Source organism: Schistocerca piceifrons, chromosome 6, assembly GCF_021461385.2.
Source record: "Schistocerca piceifrons isolate TAMUIC-IGC-003096 chromosome 6, iqSchPice1.1, whole genome shotgun sequence".
Taxonomy (NCBI): Eukaryota; Metazoa; Arthropoda; class Insecta; order Orthoptera; family Acrididae; genus Schistocerca; species Schistocerca piceifrons.
This window is the reverse complement of record NC_060143.1, coordinates 94,584,759-94,603,463: the sequence shown is the minus strand read 5'-3', so window position 1 is coordinate 94,603,463 and position 18,705 is coordinate 94,584,759. Positions and strand designations below refer to the sequence as shown.

The window sequence follows — 18,705 nt, the reverse complement described above, 5'->3', positions numbered from 1 at the left end:
TCCTGGATTCAATTCCAAACCTCTCCTCAGTATCTCACGAAGTGAGGGTATGCGACGTTGTTGACGGGTGCTGATGGTGATCTGTCCGTCGGATGGGAACGCTGAGATCGACGGTTGCTTTGGTGCTACTCGAGAGCACAGGCCTAAGTGCCGGGAGCGGGTTTCGCCCTCTCCCTTCCCTCCATCAATAACAACACGAACCCAACAAAATGACCACTCATCGCCGTCATCCGCACGATGTAGGTACAAAAAAAAAAAAAAAAAATGGCTCAAATGCTCTGAGCACTATGGGACTTAACTTCTGAGGTCACCAGTCCCCTAGAACTTAGAACTACTTAAACCTAACTAACCTAAGGACATCGCACACATCCATGGCCGAGGCAGGATTCGAACCTGCGACCGTAGTGGTCGCGCGGTTCCAGACTGTAGCGCCTAGAACCTCTCGGCCACTCCGGCCGGCCAATCACCACATGTTTGCCCATTTTCTTCCTTATACTTAATAACTTCAAGTATCTCCGACAAATTTACATAGTTCTCTTTCATAGTCACAGAGTACCTTACAGGTACAGATGGAAACGTATCACCTTTATGCAATAGTACAGCCTTTAGACTTGTCTTGGAAGGGTGAATAAACAAGCGCCACTCAGCAGCATCGTATGGTATGTTTAACTGTTTCGTTAATCCTACTACATCACTACAAGCACAAACGTTGGCCACCATGCGATAATATGTCATCAGATCTTTATTACGTTGCCTAAAGTGAGTAATACTTGTTTCTTCATGAAGTAAGTTCCTTTCTTTAAGGTAAAATTTCTGCATGCTCAATATAAATCACGAATTAGATCATTCAAGTCTGCTTATGTAATTAAATGTGGTCTTTGTTCTGGAAAGTGCTCCTCTTCACTTGATTGACATTGTGCATCCTCAGCATTTGTAGGTTCATGATCAGAATTAGGAACTTCTTCCCACACTAGTGGAGGAGTTGGAACTGGCAGGTCTTCACCGTGGGGAACAGGTCTAACTGCTGAGGGCAGATTAGGGTACTTAATGTTCTTCTTATTCTTTGATGAAAAGCCAGTTACGGCCGACGTAGGTACACACTCGGTAACAGGTCGTAGGAAGGCGCTGGCGCTGGCCACAGTGGCCGAGCGGTTCTAGGCGCTGCAGTCTGGAGCCGCGCGACCGATACGGTCACAGGTTCGCATCCTGCCTCTGGCATGGATGTGTGTGATGTCCTTAGGTTGGTTAGGTTTAAATAGTTCTAAGTTCTAGGGGACTGATGACCTCAGAAGTTAAGTCCCATAGTGCTCAGAGCCATTTGAACCAATTTGAAGGCGCTAGCAGTACGACCTCGACTACAACCTCGCGTAATACAGCGATGCAGGATTCCTGCGTCTGCCCACTTAAAGCTCATTCGCCGAGTATGGCACTGTTTTGACTTCAGACTTCCGGGTCGAAGACCACGTTGTTTGCACCCATAAAGGACTTCAGTCACGGAGCCGGGTTTAGGAGCAACGCAAAAAACCCAAACTGGGACAACAGTTCCGGGACTGTGGCCGTGACAATTGCGATTCCACGGATTCCCGAAGAACGCTCTCACTTTTGTCCGAGAAGTACTATTTATGTCTCCGACCACAGAAAGGGAATACGAGCCAGAATGTCATTGGCAGCGCCTCAGAATTCGCCAGCTGGCCGTCGTGAGTAATACGGCGAGGACGGAGAGCGGCGCTGAGTGTTTAGGGTACAGGAAGCGCAGGCTGCGGCCGGCTGCCACGCTGAGCGTCAGACAAGCAGGCGGAAGGCACACACAGCGCCCGCCCCACGCGCGCCGCTGGAGGTCAGAATTTTCCGCGGAAGACCTGTGAGTGTGGCGGCAGAGCGCGTACGCTTTTTACGACGGCCCGCCGCGGCTTTGTGAATGGAGCCGGGCGACCTACTGGCGCCACGTCACTGGCGCGCTCTCGCCGGCCATTCATGCGGGCCCGGCGCGCCTCTGATTCACCGCGCTGGCCGCCTGCCAGCCAGCCGGCACGCTCCGCGGTGCCCTATCTCGGGCCCAGCTGCAGGAAACTGACGTGCACGCTGTTGGCGTGCTGCACGCTCGAACGCCGGATTACTGGTGCAAGTAAACCTTAACGTGCCCCGATCCGGAAAGGTATGCCCTTTCACATACCAAGTCTCGACCCACGCACTTAATTTAGGAACACTATCTGACTACATTTTGCAAAAGGTTCAAATGTTTCAAATGGCTCTGAGCACTATGGGACTTAACATCTGACGTCATCAGTCCCCTAGAACTTAGAACTACTTAAACCTTAGTAACCTAAGGACATCACACACATCCATGCCCGAGGCAGGATTCAAACCTGCGACCGTAGCGGTCGCACGGTTCCAGACTGAAACTCTAGAACCGCTCGGCCACAGCGGCCGGCTCAACGTTTTGCAGCAGGAATTAAAATCTGTGGAGGAGAATTAAAAACTTTGAGGTTTGCAGATGACTTTATAACTGTGTCAGAGAATACAAAGGACCTGGAAGAGCAGCCGAATGGAATGGACAGTGTCTTGAAAGCAGAACGTAACATGAACATCAACAAAAGCAAAACGAAAATAATAGAATGCAGTCGAATTAAATTCGGTCATGCTTAGGGAATTAGATAAGAAAAAGAGACACTTAAAGTAGTAGACGAGTTTTACTATTTGGGAAGCAAAATAACTGTGATGGTCGAAATAGGGAGGATATAAAATGTACACTGGCAATGGCAAGGAAAGCGTTTCTGAAGAAGAGAAATTTGTTAACACCGAGTGTAGATTTAAGTATCGGGAAGTCTTTTCTGAAAATATTCGTAATGAGTGTAGCCATGTATGGAAGTGAAACGAGGACCATAAATACTTTGGACAAGAAGAGAATAGAAGCTTTCGAAATGTGGTGCTACAGAAGAATGCTAAAGATTAGATGGGTAGATCACGTAACTAATCAGGAGGAACTGTATACAACTGGGGAGAAGAGGAATTTGTGACACAACCTGACCAGAAGAAGCAATCGGTTGGAAGGACACGTTCTGAGGCATCAAGGGATCATCAGTTTAGTATTGCAGGGAAGCGTGGTGGGTAAAAATCGTAGAGGGAGACAAAAAAGATGAATACACTAAGCAGATTCAGAAGGATAGAAGAAGCTAGCACAGGACAGAGTAACATGGAGAGCTGCATCAAACCACTTTCTGAACAGAAGACCACAACAACAACATCTGATAACAACGTTATAAATCAAAATTACCTGGGCAGTTAACACCTACTTTACGAGCGTGACAGTTAATAGCAGCAAAAGGAAACTGAATTTAAATGAACATGATTAATCATCAGGAGCATAGTCCCCCTTATAAAATTCCTCCATGATCCCCTATTCAGTGCTAACATTGGTGCCTCTTCGGCTTAACATCAGAAGAGACACCAATGTTAGCACTGTATAGGGGATCATGGAGGAATTTTATAAGGGGGACTATGCTGAAAGGCATAATCAGTCTTAAATGATGATGATAATGATTAATCATCTCTAGTATCTCAGCAGTAAGAGGTGTGTTTTAGCAACTTCTAGCAAGGTACTTTGCGGTCTGGACGTGAATCCGATTTATAATTGTAACAGTCAAATACGATGCATCGAACATACGCAATTCTGAAGAATCGAGTACAGCGTATGCAGAACCAAGTACAGCGTCACGGTATCCGTTTCAAAACTCACCTTATTTGCTGGAAATTTGTTCGGACAATGCGATATGTTTAATACTTAGAATAGTCGACGCTATAAATTGATGTGAAATATCATGTGAAACTCGTGAAACGTATCAGTTATTACCGCCAGAGATTGCTTATTGTATTGCGAAATCGGACTACGGCCGCACACTACAAGTCAAACTAATCATTTTAAATAACAAGTGACCAGGAAAATCGAAATGAGAGAGAATATTTAGCTACAACTTCATATAATTAATATCAACCCAGCTGTGCTAACTTATTTTTACTGGGGACAGTCGATTTAACACCAAAACAGATTATTTTCGTGTCTCATACAGAAATTCAGCTATGCATTGTCCAGTTGCAATGTCAAATCCAACTTGAACAATGTCCCATTATAATAATGATTATTATTATTACTACTAATTGTCTAGGTGTAACGGCTGTGTCCACGAACACCCACCATCTCTGATGTTGTCAGGACATAACCGTTACACCTAGACAGTTAATAACTGTGGTGTCACCGCCAGACACCACACTTGCTAGGCGGTAGCCTTTAAATCGGCCGCGGTCCATTAGTATACGTAGGACCCGCGTGTCGCCACTGTCAGTGATAGCAGACCGAGCGCCACCACACGGCAGGTCTAGAGAGACTTACTAGCACTCGCCTCAGTTGTACAGCCGACTTTGCTAGCGAAGCTACACTGACCGATACGCTCTCATTTGCCGAGACGATAGTTAGCATAGCCTTCAGCTACGTCAATTGCTACGACCCAGCAAGGCGCCATAATCCTTTGCTATACATATTGTGGTTATAACATGTACCGTCAAGAGAGATGTTCTACAATTGTGGATTAAAGTTAAGTATTACATCATCTACGTACTTGATTTGCAATTCTCAAGATATTGTCCTGTTCCAGACCTCACGCCAGTCAGCGTGTAATTAAACGCGTGCATTTCGGCCTCGTCTAGAAACACAGTGTTGGCTCTTCTGCCAACACTACAATAACAGTAATGGAACATTCTATAAATTGCATTTTGCATTCCAACTAGACAATGCTTACCCGAATTGCTTTTTAGGATCCGAAAATGATTCTCGACCGAAATCGATTGTCATCAATAAAAATACCATAATCCGAAAGTCAATTCTACAATAGAATTCTTAACCTTCCTAAAAGATGTCCGGCACTTCCTACACAAATGTCATATTACGTTGACAAAGCAAATAAACAGGATAATAAATGTCCTATCACTGCTCAAATGGCACATACTACGCAAAGTTCAAATACATAATCACCACATAAACATAGTTCCATACGAGTCATAAACCATTTAGGAACGTAAACTGATAGGAGGAGAGGCTAAACTGACTGAAATACTCTTCGAGTTAACTCCCTAAAGTCACATTCTGTACGAAGCCACGTAAGGACTGTCCTCAAAGAGAAGCAAAGAATCGAAGACATCATGTGGAAGTTAGGTCCACCCGCGTAGTCGTAGCAATTTTGTAACGTGAATTAATGAAAAGTACATCCTGAAATGGAAGTGCCATGTAGCTATAACTAAATTGGCGGTGTTTGAGTGCTGCAGTGTGGATTATATACACACATCAAAAAAAGTTTTGCATCGCCCCAGTTCGCAGAACTCGTGAAGATAGACGTTGACTGTGGATATTGTATCATAGACACAGTTCCTTTGACTGTTCAGAGGTGTCACTAAACCCGCCCAAAGATGTAAACAACTATGCATGAGTAGCGCCTATTAGAAGGAGGGGGTCCGACAGCAGATCAGTTCCAGTCATTCCACCAGGAAGGCGATACACGGCTCAACCATGCCTAGACGGTCAATACCGCAGTTCGATCGCGTCCGCATTGTTTCTTTTTGTCAGGAAAGGCTTTCAGCAATTTCGATGGCATGCCTCGCTCAGGCCGCTCAAGGGCTACTACTGCAGTGGATGTCCGCTATCTACGGATTATGGCTCGGAGGAACCCTGACAGCAACGCCACCATGTTGAACAATGCTTTTCGTGCAGCTACAAGACGTCGTGTTACGACTCAAACTGTGCACAATAGGCTGCATGAAGCGCAACTTCACTCCCGACGTAGATGGCGAGGTCCATCTTTGCATCACCATACCATGCAGCGTGGTACAGATGGGTCCAACAACATGCCGAATGGACCGCTCAGGATTGGCACCACGTTCTCTTCACTGATGAATGTTGCATATGCCTTCAACCAAACAGTCGTCCGAGGCTTGTTTGGAGGTAACCTGGTCAGGCTGAACGCCTTAGACGCATTGTCCAGCGAGTGAAGCAAGGTGGAGGTTCCCTACTGTTTTGGGGTGGCATGATGTGGGGCCGACGTACGCCGCTGGTGGTCATGGAAAGCGCCGTAACGGCTGTACGATACGTGAATGCCATCCTCCGGCCGATAGTGCAACCGTATCGGCAGCGTATTGGCGAGGCATTCGTCTTCATGAACGACAATTCGCACCCTCATCGTGCACATCTTGTAAATGACTTCCTTCAGGATAACGACTAGAGTGGCCAGCATGTTCTCCAGACATGAACCCTATCGAACATGCCTGGGATAGATTGAAAAGGGCTGTTTATGGACGACGTGACCCACCAACCACTCTGAGGGACCTACACTGAATCGCCATTGAGGGGTGGGACAATCTGTACCAACAGTGCCTTGATGAACTTGTGGATAGTATGCCACGACGAATACAGGCATGCATCAATGCAAGAGGACGTGCTACGCTACTGGGTACTAGAGCTACCGGTGTGTACAGCAATCTGGACCACCACCTCTGAAGGTCTCGCTGTACGATGGTACAACATGCAATGTGTGGTTTTCATGAACAATAAAAGGGGCGGAAATGTTTGTGTTGATTTCTATTGCAATTTTCTGTACGGGTTCCGGAACTATCGGAATAAAGGTCATGCAAAACTTTTTTTGATGTTTGAATATATCAGGACGGTAGCAATAGCAGTGCTGCATTAGGGGAATATCGCCAACAGAAACTGTATCTTACTGCAAGACATAAACAACTGCCCCGTCACAATGAACGGAAGTTTATTCCTCTTCCACATACAACGAAAAACAGTTGAGAAAGTAGAAACAACCATAGAAACAATCCAGGTACAGTTACAAGCAGTCACTGATAATAAGTATGTACCTGCTGAACTGCACTTACAAAGAGGAAGGCTCTGGTAGACGGCGCGGCGGATGCCGTGTCGTGTGTACAAGTCATGTGACCCACTTATGATGGCTGACCCACGCAGATTCCATTGGTGGAATATTCGAAGTATTCCAAGTATTACGTACAGGGTTATAGCATCCCTCCCACTTTGGGAAAAGAACACTCATTGAAGAATCTGTGGCCTCTGGGGCAGACATCGCAGCTGATGACTGCGTCAGCGGATGGAGATTCTGGGCCAGAACCTCTGAGTAGTGGTGGAAGCGGATACCCTGAATACAAGTGGCGGCTGCTCCTCCATGAAGTACCATGAGAGAGGACCAGTGACGAGGGTGCTGATACCTTCTCGAAGCCCAGTCCACCGACAGGGTGAGACAACAACAATGGCGAAAGCACTGACTGCTCGATGAGGGACGCCAGCGTTGAAGGACACGAAGGCGCCACTCCAGCCAGTGGCACAGTGGACCCAGAGGAGAGTCAGGAGGCGGTGACATCCACAAGGAGGGCAGATCTATCTCAGCAGGAGGGGTACCCGTGAGTTCAGGAGATGCGCTGAGGGAGAATGAGGGAGGAGGTAGAGAGGCAGTGATGTTGGTGGTGGACCTTCAGGCCCCACTGTGGTGCGGGGAAGGAACTGGTCATGGTGGCTTGCCACCAGCCATCACTGGTGCACATCATACAGAGGTGGTGGCCTCGGCAGCTGTGGACTGTGGCTGGAATCCACTTTGGTCAGCAGCATAACACCCGACCCCAGATCCCATAACCGGGAATGAACAGTGAAAGGGCCATACCGACGGGCTGTGATGGTGTGGCGTGAGCCGATACAGGAGGGTGTGAGGCTGGCGACCACAGACCATCTCGGCTGGACTCTGATCCCCCACTGGTGTAAACCTGTCAGAACCCTAAAAGCATGTCAAGATTTCATCCACAGAGATCTCTAGGCTTCCTCTCTGTATCTCCACCTTTACAGAGATACTAGCAGCGTCGCGCTAGAACGCCCAGTGGGCAACGCAAAGTACCTAGAACGCCGCACATAGTACGCTAGCGTATCGAAGATATATATCGTAGCAACTGGCAGCAAGTGAAAATATATATATATATATATATATATATATATATATATATATATATATATATATATATATATATATATATATATAAAATCAAAGATGGGAGCAGAGCTCCCCCCATTGACATGGTCACTCCTCTGAGATGTCGGTGTCTGTTGGTGAATCAGTATCTTGATGACTTGGGGTGGGTCATTTACCATGACCCAATAGGTTTCGTTTTTGCTGTCGTGTAATATTTATTATTTTTTTATTCTCTCAATGGAAGTAGATAAGGAAAGGAAAGGAAAGGTACATTATTTCAGTTTCTATAGTGATGTGTCACATCACCAACAACTTTAATCTTGGCACAATTCAATGCACTTTAACCCATACGAACACTGACTCTGATTCATTTACTTTTCGACGATTCCTTCTCCTAAGAACCAATGGCATTGTAGACATATAATAAGAAGTACCACGATCTCTGTTCTTAGGACGAGGAATCGTCGTAAAGTAAATGAATCAGAGTCTGTGTCCGTCTGTGTAAAAGGCGCACTCAATTGTGCCAAGATTAAAGTTGTTGGTGATGTGACACATTGCTATAGAGACTTAGCTGTTCGACACAGGATGTCAAATCAGACATCTTTCAGCCGTCTACTTTCCCAAATTATTTTATGTGGCTACCAGTTACGGTGATTTACTAACCATCATCGGGCCCCTAACCGATGTGTGGGAAGATTCCACCTCGATTCTGGTCAAAACAGGGGCCAGCATTCGAATACTGGTATCTGTAGATTTCTGCTTGCTATACCGACCACTTCAACCATCATCTGCCGACTGTTAGATCTAACGATGTCAGCCTGTCCAATTCCGATTTCCCTTGATGGTGAAAAGCCACTGGAACCATAAATTGCCCCGAAATTGGAATATGCTGCTTGTTATGGCTCACCAAACGTCGAGAAACCAGGGAATTCAATAAAGTCGCGGCTACAGATATGTCCGCTTGTAGCCTGAGAACTTTGTCCATTGCTTGCACTTCGATAAACAGTTTTTTATGATTCGTGAACACTGAAGGCACGAGATTAACATCCATGTCCATGTCTGCAGGAGGGGACTATAAATGACACAGAGACACTATATAACCTTTTTTTAATGCAGTTGCAAGTCACCCAGCGCTTAGGGCATGTGGCCATGTCGTGTTTCACGAAACAGTATGTGCAGGACGGGAATGTGGAACACTGCCATTGCTGTAGTTGTTGTTCTTTGGGAGGTCGCCGTCCATTGTGGCACGGAGACCGCTTTTTCGTACTCACCCAAGAACTGACGCAGTAATGTCACACCAAGCCTCAATCTGATCTGGGAATATCGTCTATTAGCTTCTCGTACGGGAAGTCTGTTGATTTTTAGTAAGTCGGAGGTGGCTACTGGGAGGTTAAAAAATACCCTCCCTTGTAAAAGCCGACACGCCAGTAAACGTCACGAATTTTGAAAAACTTGGGATACCAGCAAATTAATGAAGGAACCACGGTGAGAATAGTTGTCTTGGTTCGACGTACGGCAGTCCTATAGCTTGCACCGGTTTGTACTCACCGTGCCAGCAGCCAAATACTCGCGAGATAAACATGCATTTTGTGGTAAATTGCGCGTGTTCGTGTTATTAATTTGGCAGCCGCATGTTCCGAAACGCCTTCTTCAAATTCGGTGGTGCGTATCCTTTTCTTTACAGGTACGTGACGCCTTTCACCTGAAATGTTTCCTGTTAACCTTAGTCGACGATCAACGTTGGCGAATGCCTGTTTCGTAGGCAGTTTTCTGTTAAGGTGTATTTCCACACTCATCCGGCGAGATGCACTGGAATTAGCATGGTCTAGTCCACAATACAAAGGCGTATTAAGAGATTCTGCAAATTTGTAATTCCACTCCACTAAGATAGGCTGACGACTTAGGGTAGACTGGGTGTAGCCAGCAGGTGTGGCCGAGCGGTTCTAGGCGCAAACGCGCGAACGCTACGGGCATGGATGTGTGTGATGTCCCTGGTTATTTAGGTTTAAGTAGTTCTAAGTTCTAGCGGATTGATGACCTCCGATGTTAAGTCCCATAGTGCTCAGGGCCATTTGAACCATAGGCTGGGTGTATGGGCGTATCTCTTCGTCTGCAGCATAACATGTCTTAATTGGGCGGAAGGGGAAACATCGTAAGGACAGGGAATCAAACTACGTTGACCAGAGTGGACAGCAGCCAAGAACAGGTCTACTCCTTTGACATAACGGGTAGCTGATTTCAGTTCAACCTTGCGGAAGGTAAACAACACTCAGATCAGACCCAGCTACGCTACAGTAAACGTTTCAAGGAAGGAGAGAAACTTGCACGCAACTGTAGGCTTCCAAGTACTAAAGCACGGAAGAGAGCAGAATAATATTTTCGTTTGCTGGTTTTTCTCCACCGCGTGACACATAATTTCCATCTGGGAAACCAGAGTGATTTAGCAGGAAGGTGAGTAATGCGACGGCCTCGATGTTTTTGGAGGCCGAAACACGCTGCAGTGAGAAGTCCGGGTGCGAACGCTTCACCTCAATTCAAGGTCGCTTCACACATGCGACCGCCGCTTTACGGATACTTGTGACGTAGATCTGTACAAAATTGCCCAGATCTGCAATTAAGGAGTACAGTTGTTGGTTCAGGAAGCAATAGTGATTTAATAAGCGAGGTCACGTTATGGTTAACACAACGGACTCCCAAGAATTCAGGACAGCTGTTCAGATCCTCGTCCGACCATCCATATTTAGATTTTCTGTTGTTTCCCCTTAACTTCTAAAGGCCAATACTGGAATGGTTCCAGGAAAAGGACACGGCCAATTTTATCTATGTCCTGCTCCACTCCTAGCTTGTATTCAATCTCTAATGACATCGTGGTCGACAAAACGTTAATCCTAATCATCCTTCCTACCTAGTAATGATTTTTCCGGTAGTGGAGTTGTTTGAATCATAAAAGCGCCAAATATTTCATATTCCCAGGATACAGAAAAGATAGTGGACCCAGTGTTAGAATCAGAATTTAAAAGAGCTATGGAAGACTTAAAATCAACTAAGGCAGAGGGGATATATATCACTTACAGTTACTGAATTTCTTTTTTTATAATGTCATAATAAGGTCAACGAACAAAACAGTTGCCGGCTGCTGCGGCCGAGCGGTTCTAGGCGCTTCAGTCCGTAACCGCGCGACCGCTACGATCGCAGGTTTGAATCCTGCCTCGGGCATGGGTGTGTGTAATGCCCGTAGGTTAGTTAGATTTAAGTAGTTCAAAGTTCTAGGGGACTGATGACCTCAGAAGTTAAATCCCATAGTGCTCAGAGCCATTTGAACCATTTTTTTTCTAGGGGACTGACGACCTCAGATGTTAAGTCCCATGGTGCTCAGAGCCATTCTGATCAAAACAGTTGTTATTTGGCATGATCGAAGTGATAGTGTGAGGGTCCTTTGACAGGTACGGTAGAACCACTAGATCTACAACTTGGCCTCCATCGGTTTTTGTCAAAGTTCGAGGTTTTACTGTGAAAAGAACTTACAAAAAATTCATGTACTTTCTCCCATCTTTCCGGCAACATACGAATCCAGCGTCAGAAGAACTGGGCGCCTTTTGAATAGATCCATGAGTAGATCCAACTTCGCACTTGTTCACATGACCGGAAGCGCTGGTCAACCAGGCAGTGTGCCATTGATCGAAAAAGATGGCAGTCAGAGGGATGAATGCATGGGGAATACGGCGGGTGGGGTAGGACTTCCTATTTCAACGTTTCCGGGTATGCTTTGGCGGGTTTTTGGGACGTGGTGTCGAGCATTGTCATGCTACAAAGTCACCTCTTCATATCTGTTGCTGTATTGTCGACTTTTGTCTTTTTTTTCTTTCAGTGCACCGCTCAGTTGCATCAGCTACTTTCTCCTGTGATTGTTACCGTCGGTTTCAGCAACTTCGAAGACCTTCTCTCTACAACCACCATGCCGGTCTTTCACATCAGAATCACCGTTCTTGAAGCGCTGAAGCCATTCTCTGCACGTTCTTTCACAAATAGGTCTTACCCAGCATCTTGTGAGCCTCAGCAGCAGATTTTTTCATGTTAAGGCAGAAAATTAAAACTTCTCCCAAAGGACGAGAATTGGGCTCGTAAGTTTATATATGAAGCCGAGACTAACTTTATGATGGAACCACGAATCAGCTAACCCTAGTCAACAGTGGTTTTGGTACAGACAAACTACATATAAAACGTAATTCTATATTGTAATGTGACATAAAATGTGAAATCAGAATGTGTCCATCACGCCAGAATTAAAAGTTATGACCTGCAAGTTATATAACATATTGAATTTACTGTATAATTTTTAAGTGCTTTGTGTTTGAAAGGAGTGTGATAAAAGTTAGTGCAGTGACCTTTCTTGTTCTTAACTTTAATGTGAACTACTTCTTAAATGCTATATGTAACATGAGTGTATTTTAGACTGTGTATTTAAACCCTCCAGTCACATACATTTGCTTACTCTTCCTTCTGTATTATCTCAAGTCTGAATTTTTCTTTTCAGGAATTGATCTGGCTAAGTTCATTCGACAGAAAAGTGTTTTGTAGGCATTGAAAATACAACGTGAAGAAATCAAAACATGGATGTACATACCATCCCGATTCATTTTCTTATATATGTGGTGATTTCACGAGAAGGAAACAAAGACGACCAGTTTCTAACTTACTGAAGCACTCCGTCTTCAGGCCACAAGTGGCCCACCGGGACCATCCGACCGCCGTCCATCCTCAGCTGAGAATGCGGATAGGAGGGGCGTGTGGTCAGCACACCACTCTCCCGGTCGTTATGATGGTATTGTTGACCGAAGCCGCTACTATTCGGTCAAATAGCTCCTCAATTGGCATCACGAGGCTGAGTGCACCCCGAAAAATGGCAACAGCACATGGCGGCCCGGATGGTCACCCATCCAAGTGCCGGCCACGCCCGACAGCGCTTAACTTCGGTGATCTGACGGGAACCGGTGTATCCACTGCAGCAAGGCCGTTGCCCAACTTACTGAAGACGTCGTATTATTTATACTTCAAATGCCAACTGAGAGATCAGGATAAAGATTGGATACGTCACATAACTAGGTTCAATTCTAAACTAACACAATGGCTGAAAGGATAAAAAGAGCACTTACCATATTGGCGTACCAATGCTCTACGAGTGCCTCAAAATCATGTTGATGATTGCTACTTCTGTTTGTCTAATGTAACTGGCTTTTCATCAAAGAATAAGAAGAATATTAAGTACCCTAATCTGCCCTCAGCAATTAGACCTGTTCCCCACGGTGAAGACCTGCCAGTTCCCACTCCTCCACTAGTGTGGGAAGAAGTTCCTAATTCTGATCAGGAATCTACAAACGCTGAGGAAGCACAATGTCAGTCAACTGAAGAGGAGCATTTTCCAGAACAAAGACCACATTTAATTATACAAGCAGACTTGAATGACCTAATTCGTGAGTTATACTCAACCAAGGAGCATGCAGAAATTTTATCTTCACGTCTTAAAAAAAAAGGAACTTTCTTCATGAAGAAACAAGTATTACTCACTTTAGGCAACTTAATAAAGATCTGATGTGACATATTACCGCATGGTGGGCAACGTGTAGTAATGTAGTAGGATTACTGAGACAGTTAAACGCCGCGCGGGATTAGCCGAGCGGTCTAGGGTGTTGCAGTCATGGACTGTGTGGCTGGTCCCGGCGGAGGTTCGAGTCCTCCCTCGGGTATGGGTGTGTGTGTGTGTGTCCTTAGGACAATTTAGGTTAAGTAGTGTGTAAGCTTAGGGACTGATGACTTAGCAGTTAAGTCCCATAAGATTTCACACACATCTGAACATTTGAAACAGTTAAACATACCGTACAATGCTGCTCAGTGGCTCTTGTTTATTGGCGCTTCCAAGACAAGTCTGAAGGCTGTACTATTTCATAATGGTAATACGTTTCCATCTGTACTTGTAAGGTACTATATGACTATGAAAGAGAACTACATAAATTTGTCAGAAATACTTGAAGAGGAATATTGGAAAATATGTGGTGATCTTAAGGTGATTGGTTTACTAACTGGTCTCCAAAGTGATTTCACGAAGTTCTGCTGTTTCCTCTGTCTTTGGGGCAGCAGTGCAACAGAAAAACGTTATACAGCTAAACTGTGGCCACCGCGAGAGAAATTGGCTCCAGGGAGAGAAAACGTGAAATATGTACCTTAGGTGTATTCTCAAAATGTTTTCCTTCTGCCGCTGCATATTAAGTTCGGCCTTATGAAGGATTTGGTTAACGGAATGGACACAAATGCTAATGGCTTCGTGTATCTACATGAAGTGTTCCCTGAATTAAGTGACGCCAAATTGAAAGAGGGGGTTTTTATTGGGCCACAAATTAGGAAGTTAATTTTTCTTCGAAGTACTTATCATGCATTACGTCAGTCAGAACTTGCAGCCTGGCGTTCTTTTAATGATATCGTTGAAGGTTTCCTAGGGAATACAAGAGCAGAAAACAGTGACAGACTGGTGGAAACTCTTTTAGAGAACTGTAAAAATCTTGTATGCAGAATACCACTAAAATGCACTTCATTCTCATTTAGATTTCTTCCCTAACAATTTGGGAGCGGTTAGTGACGAACAAGGAGAAAGATTCCATCAGGACATTTTGCGAATGGAAAGCCGCTATAAAGGTAGATGGAAACCTTGAATGTTAAGTGACTACTGTTGGTTTTTGAAGCGTGAAGGATATATAACCCCCACTAGGAAGTTGTCATCAAAAAGGCTCAACCCTCCTCCATCAACATCATCAGCAAGGAAATGAATGTTGCAATTTTTCTTGTAAAAATGTACATTAGCCCCAGTACACCAGAGTAAGATAGTTTTATGGCATATGTTATATGTTGTCTAAATTTAGTGTAGACCCCACTTGTCTCTGTTATTAGATATAGGCACTTAAAAATCTCCGTAACAAAAAATGGAAGGATGATGGCGAAAATCTAACTGCGTTTTCAGATTCAGCAAGTCCAGATTAGTTAGATCCACCCTGTTTTATCTCTCTACCTGAAAAAAGTTGTTTTTTTGTATAGTGTAATATTTTGATGGCGTTGTGTTTACAAATGCCTATGCTTATTGCATGACATAACCTACCAGCTGCACCACCACTTGCCATCTACTGCAAAACGGCGGAAGCAAAGTTGAAGACCTAATGTAATTTCTGTGTCTTAATGTACTCGCCATTCGTGGCTGCGCATTTCGTCAGGAGACTTTCCATTATATATAGAGTGTATTGTAATTAGTAATTAAAACTGATGATGGTGGAAGTATGCGGTAATAGAAGCAAACGATCGGTTTGCGAGATAACTGAGATTGTGTGTTTACGAGCCAGCACTGCCCCCAGAATGAAATGTGGTATCAGTCAGTAAAAATGTGTCTGAAATGCAACCTTGTCGATGAAGTCCCGGCCTAACTGAAATCGGGTTTCAGCCATGGTCCACATTAACAAAAAATACAATAACACTTCAGCATTTTACGCATTACAACCATCTATAAACTGTCACCTGTTAAAAGAGGTATTCCACTCGCATTTGGATGCAATGCTGCACTCGGCTCACCAGTGAGCTTTCAAACACCCTCCTCCCCTGACCCCCTCCCAGTAGTGGGACAAACTTCATGCGAGCACATTTTGTTAGTGCGGAGACCGTTGATGAGAGCCCGAAATTCAGGGGTCGGTGAATGGTGCGGCAGCTGATACTTGGGCACCTGTGCACTATGCAAATAACTCATTAGCACCAAGCCACTGTGCCTACCTGCCTTCTTCCTTCTGTGAAGAAGAGTGATCGTTCGTGTCTTCGATTCATTCCAGAAGTGGCGTACACATTGAGAAACTGGATGCCTATCACCATTACAGCCATTTCTTTAGCGTTGGGGAGATACCATACTTCATCCGCCTCGAGGCCCTCCGTCAGGAATTGCGACACCATTGTTAGTTTGCGAGGCATTGGACACATGTGCCATATAACCGTACATACCCAGGAAATCGTCGACGCAGATATTTTGGAGGAAGACAATGTCAATGTCCGTTGCGTTGAGCTTGTCTCGGAACAGTGATAGCTTGTGCTATTTGTGTTAACAATGATCATCGCTAAGCGATGGGTATTTAGATCACCTCCTGCAATGGGGACCACCACCATCATCGTCGCCATAAATGTTGTGATCTGTTATGTGCTCTGTGAGTCCTCGCCGTCGTCTGCTGCTACTCGGAAGAGGCTGGGATGTGTGAGGAGCCTCATCCACGATAGCAGGTGTAGAATCTTATTCAATGTCATCCATCCAAGGTCCGTAATTTGACCGTGGCTGTGGCAGAGTACTTGTGACCTGGGTGACCAAAGTTGAGTCTGTAATCGTTTCCTTCCGTGTATTGGTAATGGGTGCTGTCCTCGTAATCTGTTCGTCCGAGAGGGACCAGAAAGCGACGTGTCTAAGTCAAGGAAAGTAACAGGTGAGGCGACCCTATATCATCCAAGTTTCCTGTCTTGTCTGCTGTCCGAACGTCAACTTTGAAAGGCGTCCGCAGGAGGCAATCGTTGGAGAGTGTACAGTGTCGCTTTTTATGTTCCCTTGGCGACCTCTGTTTGTGGACGTGGGTTTGCATGTCCGTGTGAGTGTGTGGTTCCTTCACCTCGTCCCCCAGAGGGATAAAAACAGACCCTAGAGTCGAGTTCCATTCTCTTGTGCGAATCTCCCTGTAAAGTCTATGGGCGACCTTCCTCTGTGACGACTCTGTCGTGGTGTCGATCAGTCCTGAACTTACTATGGTTCTGCAGTTTCATGTTCGCTGTCTTCCAAGTGGTCCTCTGCCTGCCATGATGGTCGACCATATCACCCCTTCGTAATTAAGGGGGAGTGTTGTAATCGTAAGGGGTGGCGCCAATTCACCTAATCGGATTTTTGTAAGTCGATGTTGAATACATGTCGAACGTAAATGACCTTCCCAGCTGCTACCAGAACAAGTATATGGCTGTCCACCGTACATCACGATCGCCTGACACCCATCTAAGAGTAGGTGGGATGGCACTTGTTCTCTTAATTGACTTTTTGCTTGTCGTAAGCCATTGGGGACCGAGTACGTCTCGAAAGTGTTCCATTTTTCTGCCATGTGGCTAATGACCATCCTGTATTGTTGGAATACTGTGGTGACTGCATCTGGCGGCACTTCAAATGGGAATCTGAAGACTTGTAGGGTGTGTAATCCTAGGGCTACATGGTAAACAGTGACTGCCCCAATTTGGTCATTGAAATGTTTGAGCTTGAGAGTGTTTGCTCATCTGCTCACAACAAGGTGGATGCCGACGATGTGCTGTGGTTCTGTCTGATCTTCATCATGGATAAAGCGTTCGATTTCGAAGGCTCCCGGTCTTCTGTGGTTGGGCTGGAAGCTGATCTTGATGGTGGCATTTCTGTAAGAATAAGTCATAGCGACTCTTCCTCAGTGGACTCGAATATTAGCTGCCATGAGGATGTAAACAAACTACACCCACTCGCGACTCTGCGAACTCAGTGCAAACAAGATGTCCTCACTGCTGACCTGCAGTGCGGGGTGATGCGCGTTCCTCTGTACATCCCAACGAGCTGCACAAAGTGACAGTGTTGCCGGCTCCTCGTTTTCATACATTTTTCAAAATGCACTCGATCTGATTTTGCTAGATGAACTTTTGTCTTCAATCTGGATGAGGAATCGCATGCCGATTTCCAAGAGCGGTATTTCTTCTTCAGCCTGTACATGGTGTACCATAATTAGACACCTATTTAAGACGATACACAGCTCTGTGTCACGCATTTCATAAAATGTATCACAATTAATTTCTAAAAGTGACAGGTGAAAAACGGAAGCAAAAACGTTCCAGTAAGCGTGGGTTTGCAAAATGATCTGTTTACGAGATAATTGTGAACGTTTGTTTATAGGCCCTCACTGGCTTCGGCACCGGTATTTTCCTATTTAGAGCGAATGTATTAGGAACGTAAATTTTTGATGAAGTCCCCGTCTAATTGGGTTCAAATTTCACTCATGTCCCACGGTTAGGGAATGTGGTACATGAATGATGGAGCACCAGCACATTTTGCTGCTGATGTAAGAAGACATTTAACGTGCCAAAATGGACCAAGTTGTAAGTACAGCGATCAAATATATACGTGACCGATTTCGTAGGACGATTCTGTCTATGCGTGCTTAGCGCGGGGGCGGCGGTGGCCTGTGGTGGGAATGATTCACGTTTCCCGCTAACGGCAGGAGCCGTCCGAATGGAGGGGCCTGTTGGGATGCAGGAATGTTGTTGACTTAACCATGTCGTCCTCTAGAAGGCCGAATAGCGGACTAATACTTAGTATGTGCTGGACAGCTTTCATGATCGCGTGGAAATTTGAGAAGATTGAATATGGGCACGTGTTTCCGCTGGACCATTATTCCCTCCCATGTAAATTGTCCGACTGACTGCTTCTTCACATTTCCCGTCTTTATTTGGTTGAGAGAAGATCGACTGTGGTGTGTGTTGAGTGCATCTAGCAGGTGAAAGACGGGGGGAGGACACGTTTGCTGGTTCTCTAGATATTCTAACAACCCTACCAGAACAAAGGCCAAAAATTAATTATGATTGTAGTGTTGCTCACGCTGCTAAATATTGCATTTTCGGACAA

The 18,705-nt window shown here is 45.3% G+C and overlaps 1 pseudogene; it reads right to left on the bottom strand.

Annotated features, from left to right (window-relative positions):
* Positions 1–12,919: 12,919 nt before the first annotated feature.
* LOC124803491 lies at positions 12,920–13,037 on the bottom strand (annotated as a pseudogene).
* Positions 13,038–18,705: the final 5,668 nt, after the last annotated feature.